The sequence below is a fragment of the Callithrix jacchus genome, chromosome 3 (assembly GCF_049354715.1).
Source record: "Callithrix jacchus isolate 240 chromosome 3, calJac240_pri, whole genome shotgun sequence".
In the NCBI taxonomy this organism is placed as follows: Eukaryota; Metazoa; Chordata; class Mammalia; order Primates; family Cebidae; genus Callithrix; species Callithrix jacchus.
In genome coordinates this window covers 125115250-125121897 of record NC_133504.1, presented here as the reverse complement: position 1 = coordinate 125121897, position 6648 = coordinate 125115250, and the positions used below count along the sequence as shown (strand labels likewise).

Here is a 6648-nt window from a genome sequence, read left to right as displayed (position 1 = left end):
TCGATTAAAGACTTAAATGTAACACCTGAAACTATAAAAATCCTAGAAGAAAACTTAGGAAAACCTCTTCTAGATTTTGGCCTAAGCAAAAAATTTATGAAGATACCCAAAGCAAATGCAACAAAATCAAAAATAGAGTAATAAGATTTAATTTTAAAAAAAGTCTGCACAGCAAAAGATAGACAGATAGGAGTTCAGTTTACTAAAAAAAAAAAGAAAAAGAAAATACCTCTGCACAGCAAAAGAAATCATCAACAGAGTAAACAAACTACCAAAATGCAAATTACGCCACTGACAAAGACCAATATTCAGAATCTACAAGGGACTCAAATTCAACAAAGAAAAAACAACCCCATTAAAAAGTGGGCAAAGGACACAATCAAGCATTTCTCAAAAGAAGAAATACAAGGGGCCAAGAAACATGGGAATAATTGCTTGACCTTACTAATCATCAGACCCCACTAATCTCTTTCTTTTGTCAATGGACCAGTCTCAGGTATGTCTTTATCAGCAGCTTGAAAACGGACTAATACACAATCCTTTTCTTGGGGTTGCACTACTTTCCAGTGAATGCATAGTGACAGAAGTACTACTGCCTACACAACACACCTGCATCAACTAGAGCTTTGCTTTACCTTGGTGCAATTTTTGGAAAAATGAAAACCTAAAAATATGAAAAGTAATCAATTTTATATCTTTTTAAAAATATAATAATAAAAGTCAAAAAATGAAAAGGGAAAACTTATACGCTCTTGGTGACAATGTAAATTTTTTCAACCTCTATGGAAAACAGTATGGAGATTTATTAAAGAACTAAAAATCAAACTACCATTTGATCCAGCAATCCCACTACTGAGTATGTAACCAAAGGAAAATAAATCATTATGTAAAACCGACACCCTGTGCTTGTATGTACATTACGACACTCTTCACAATAGCAAAAATAATAGAACTAACCTAAGTGTACATCAACAGTTGACTGGATAAAGAAAATGTGGTACATATACATCATGGAATACCAGACATACAAAGAAGAGCTGGTACTAGTCTCACTGAAACTACTCCAGAAAGTCTAGCAAGAATGATTTTTTCCTAACTAATTCTATAAAACTTGTATCATCCAGCCATAGAAAGAATGAATTCATGTCATTTGGAGCAGCATAGATGAAGCTAAAGTGAACTAACCAACTCAGAACCAGAAACTAAAATAACACATGTTCTCACTTATAAGTGGGAGCTAAGCAGTGGGTACACATGGACATAAAGATGGAAATAATAAACACAGGGGATTCCAAGAGGGGTGGGGGGTGGCGGGAGAAAGGGCAAGGGTCAAAAAATTATCCCAAAGATAACCAGAGGTTACTTATATTAAGATGAGTTTAGTCTAGCTAAAAGCAAAATTTAAAAAGAAGCTTATTTGTCTGTAAACTAATCTTTTGTCCTCATTAACCAGACAGCTACCTTTGTTGTTGTTGTTTCATTTTGGTTTGGTTTGGCTTTGGTTTTGAGACAGACTTGGAGCACAGTAACACAAACATGACTCACTGCAGCCTCGACCTCATGGGCTCAAGCATTCCTCCTGCCTCAGCCTCTTGAGTAGTTGGGACCACAGACATGCACAACCACACCTGGCTGATTTCTTTTTTTGTAATTTTTGTAGAGATGAGGTCTTGCCATGTTTCTCTGGCCGGTCTTGAACTCCTGGACTCAAGCAATTCTCCCACTAAGGTCACCCAAAGTGCTGGGATTGTAGATGTGAGTCACTGTGTCCATCCCAGTCAGCTTTCTAATTACTGGTTCTATATCCAAATTTCATTTAAGCTTCACAGTACCCTGTAAGGTACTATTACTATCCTAATTTTTCAGATAATAACACTGAGATTGACAGAGGTCAGATAGCTTGACTAAGGTCAAGATCCAGTAAAACGGAAAGCCAGATCTTCACCAGACTGTCTCCAGCCACTTGTGTGGTTAATTTATCTGTTAAATTGCTACACATAAAGCTTTTATTTGTCTGCCAAGCTTTGTTTAGTCTTCCTGATGCTGGACAAATTCAAGCAGTAACAAAACTGGGATTCTAGGCCCAAAACTGAGGGCCAGACCATTTTCTGTGACCACCCAGAGTCTTAATCCCTGACTTGATATACTGACAAGCTGATATACCCAGACAGTGTTTCCATCTAGTCGTTCTTTAGTATTAAAAATATGAACCTTTAAACTATTAGAAGTAACACACCCAAAGTAACACACCCAAATTAGGAAATCTATTAAAAATGACCTCTTAATAAATATTCTTTCACTCAGTAACTTATTTAATGAATCACTAAAATATCTGAGTATATCTGTAAATAGATTTTTCAGTTTTAGACACATAAAGGTTTGTTTATAAAGATGTATTCAATGTTGACAATAAAGGCAACAGCAATTTGGGACCTGTAAATTCATATCACCCCAGACAATTGTTCTGATCCACTTTGCTCTACAAGTAGCATGCTGATGAAGAGATAAAAGTTTTTACATGTTTTAACCAAACTGACAATAACAAAATTGTATTATACTGACAGCATTTGGTTCACAACATGTATCTTATTTTTAAAAGTATTTGTAAAATAAAGCTTCCATTTATTTGATCTTTATGAGAAAGAGGTCAGTATTATTGTCAAGTATTAGTCCATTGAGACCTTTATATTACAGTACAAATGACTTTCATCTGAAATTCACAAAGAAAAATATTGATTACCCAGATTGCTTATTGGCGTAACAGTCTTGTTAAATTAAGTATCCTGGATTATGAGAAATCCTATTACATTTCTGTAATGATTAAAGCACTCCTTAATAAGTATTTGTGTTGACTTTACTGAATTAATAAATATAGCAAAGGAAAATGATGATCTCTGAGACCTGAGAATTTTGTCAGTTCCTAAAATGCATTCTCAATATTCTCACCATAATTAACACCAAGTAGACTCTCAAAAATTAATTATTTTTTCTTCAGAAATATTAATTTCAGTCTTGGAAATTTGGAAGTTCAAAGCGACTACATGGTTGAAGATTCTATGGTCCACTGCATCCTTGCATTGAAGTCCCATTACTAAAAAATCACTAACAAAAGAGTAGTACTAAATACACTAACAAAAGAGTAGTACTAAATAATATACACGGGTTACTTCTGATCAACCAATTTTCAATGATTATTCAATTTAAACACAATCAACCCATATTTTATTGTATAGACAAAATGGGGCAGTAGAAATAGCATGGGCTTTAGAATCCAAATCATGTTTAAATCAGGATTCATTGAAATTACCATTTGATAGAATATCGGGGAATACTAGACAATTCATGAGAATCTTCACCGATCACAAGTCTTTCATATTTAAAATGGTGTAATAATTCCTTTCTGACAGGTTCTTACAAGGAAAGGATCTAGTACGGGGCTTGTCACACAGCTGGAACTCAAGAATATTTGTTCCAGTCCTGAAACAGGCAAGAATGTGGAGAGTCGAGAAAGAAAGGCAAGAGGTCTTAAAATAGTAACAACTATTATTATTTGAGCATGAATATTGATCTTTTTGTTCATTTTATAAGTGATACTTAAAAGCAGGTCATACTTTTCAACTCTAACAAATAGAAATCAGAAAGGGAATATAGTCTCTGTCATTCTATCCATTGCCATAAGAATCTAGGAAAATCAGAGAGAAATCAAAACATGACTAAGAAATGTGACATCTTAAAACCTTTTTTTGTCCAACTTTGTCAGAATTTTCATAGGTTTACCTTTTATTTCAGCTCAAACATCATTATTTTGTCTAAGTAGGCCATCTCATTCTTCTCAAGTGTAAATTCAGCTCATGCTCTCAGAATAGGATCCTTTCCCCCTAAGGCCTTTGCTTTCCATTTAATACCTCTGATACTTTTCTCCAAAATCCCTATAATGAATATTAACTTACATGCAAGGAAAGCAAGGAGGGTTTCAAAATGGGCCAGGGATGGCATTCTTAAAAATAACTCCGAGGAACAACATTCATATCCAATAAAAATATGAGCAGAATTCAAAATAGTTATGGTGTGGGATTTGTACATTTATCTGCTCTTTGAAAGGGTAAAATAAATATGAAAAGTTCCATAAAATCCAAACCAAAAGTCACCTGCCATCACTACCACTCTGCCCTTTCCAATAAACACTTGTTGGCAGAAGCAAGAGGGAAGTCTAAGTTTCTTGCCTCTTGAAGTGACAAGCACATTCTTTCCTCATTCATCAAGCTGCTTTTCTCCCTCCAAAGCTCCAGCTGTTCTCAAAACCCAGACATTGTTCCCTTCACTGGCTGGCCTCTAGCTCTAACTCTCAGCCAAGACTGCTTCTTTCTGAAACCTCTCAGGGACACTAACAGCCAGGACTTGGAAGGCTGTGCCTACTTAAGGCAAGTTGAGTTTTTGGCAGGAAGAAAAAGAGGGAGAGAAAAGGGAAGAGAGATGAATGGGAAATACTTTGTGTCAGCACAAAACCTCAAACAATTGTGTTTGGACAATGCCTGATGCTCTGGTGCTGCCAAGGGATGGCTGATGAGTCTCAAAGTGGTTTTCAGATTTTGAGACTGTGGGATCACTGTGGCATGCAGTCTGGGACCCCCATGTTCTACTGTGGAAAATTTGAAATACTTAAACAACATAAACATGCCAATTATCACTACAATTTCTTTCTGTTATCATATGAATATGAACACCCATAGGACCATGAGATACTTGGGGAGGTGGGGCATGAATTTTTAAACCCATTCATGTATATAATTAAGCTCCACAAAGGACAATGCGAATTAATTCTTTCTTGGAGATTATAAGTGGTTTATTTATGTTTCCCAAATTAATATCATTCCTTCATTGAAGTGTAGTGGAGATGGAAGAAAAGGGAGAAAAGGCATATTTGTTCATTTCCAAATCCCAGGAAATCAACACTCAGAAGCAAAGGCAAATACCTGCAACTTTTTAGAAATTCTGGTTTTTAGAAAATGTTAAAGGTTTCCTATACTCAAACTATCCTGACTTGGCTAGTAACCAAGAATAAATTTTTTAAAACTTTACACGAAGCTGTTAACCACTGTCTACAACACTTCTTGAAATTACAACACATTAACTTGTCATGACATTAACAAGAGATGTTAGCCAAAGACTAACCAGTTGAACTAGTTAGAATATAGATTTGGTAATGTGTGAAAAGGATGTAAAAAACAGAGGAAAGACTAGTTTCTTTCTCACTCTCATAACAGTATGGCTACGCACCAGGCAAAGCCAATAATTCTGGCTGTTTCTGTTTCACCATCCCAATGACATTTCTGTTATCTGCAAGGTCAAAGATGGTCTTCATTTCAGCCAAGAGAAGTAGAAAAAAGGGGAAAAAAGGGAGAGTTCACCACTTCCTTGTAAGGAAATTTGCACATATTCCCACCTACATCCTACCAAACATAACAAGGTCATGTGGCCATAGTTTGAAAAAGTATCCTTTATTTTGGGCATCCATGTGCCAGCTAAAGATCAAGAAATCTATTGATTTAGTATAAGAATTGGTAAGCTATACCAATGAGCCAAATCTGGCCCACTGCCTGGTTTTAAGTGAGCTCCAAGCTAAGAATAGTTTTCCCATTTTTCAGTGGTTAAAAGAAAATCAGAAGAATAATAATATTTTCTTAATGTGAAAATTATGTGAAACTCAAATTTCAGTGTTCATAAATAGAATAGCACCCCTTCATCCACAGTTTCAGTTTCCATGGTTTCAGTTACCCTACATTCAACCATGATGGGAAAATATTAAATGAAAAATTCCAGAAGTAAGCAATTCGTAAGTTTTACATTGTGTGCTGTTCTCAGTAGTATGATGAAATCTCGTGCTGTCCTGCTTCATCCAGCCCAGGATGTGAATCATCCCTTTGTCCAGTGTATCTGTGCTGTAGATGCTACATTAGTCATTAGTCACTTAGTAGCCATCTCAGTTATCAGATCAACTGACCATTTTGTAGTATCCCAGTGCTTTTGTTCAAGTAACCCTTATTTTACTTAATAACGGCCCCAAAGCACAAGAGTAGTGATACTGGCTATTCAGCTATGCCAAAGATAAGCTGTAAAGTATTTGTGTTTCCTTTACCTGAAAAGGTACCAGTTCTGGACTCAGGAAAGAAAACAAATTGTATGCTGAGGTTGCTAAGATCTACATTAAGAATGGGTCTTCTATGGATGAAATTGTGAAGAGTATATTGTCATAATCATTCTATTTCTAGTTATTGTTCATCTCTTGCTATGTCTAATTTATAGGTTAAATTTTATCACAGGTATGTGCAGGATAAACTACACTATATTAGTGTTAATACAATCTATGGTTTCAGACATCCCCTGGGGTTCTTGGAATGTCTCCCCTTCAGATCAGAGGGGACTACTGTACATTTTTATTAGAACAGAGCCATACTCCTTCATTTACATGTTGTCTGTGGCTACTTTTGTGCTATAATGGCAGAGTTGAATAGTTTTGACACATATCACGTAGTCCACAAAGCATAAAATGTTTATTATTTGGCACTTTATCTGAAACATTTTTCTAACTTCACTTTGGAAAAAAGAATAAATAAGGTATTGATGGACAATACCCTATTTCTGGACAAT

General features: G+C 35.6%; 1 non-coding gene across 1 annotated transcript; it reads left to right on the top strand.

Moving 5' to 3' along the window:
- The first annotated feature begins 533 nt into the window (after nt 1–533).
- Nucleotides 534–656, top strand: LOC118152614 (U4atac minor spliceosomal RNA). The gene has a single exon (XR_004741354.1). It is a non-coding gene; the product is annotated as a U4atac minor spliceosomal RNA (small nuclear RNA).
- Nucleotides 657–6648: the final 5992 nt, after the last annotated feature.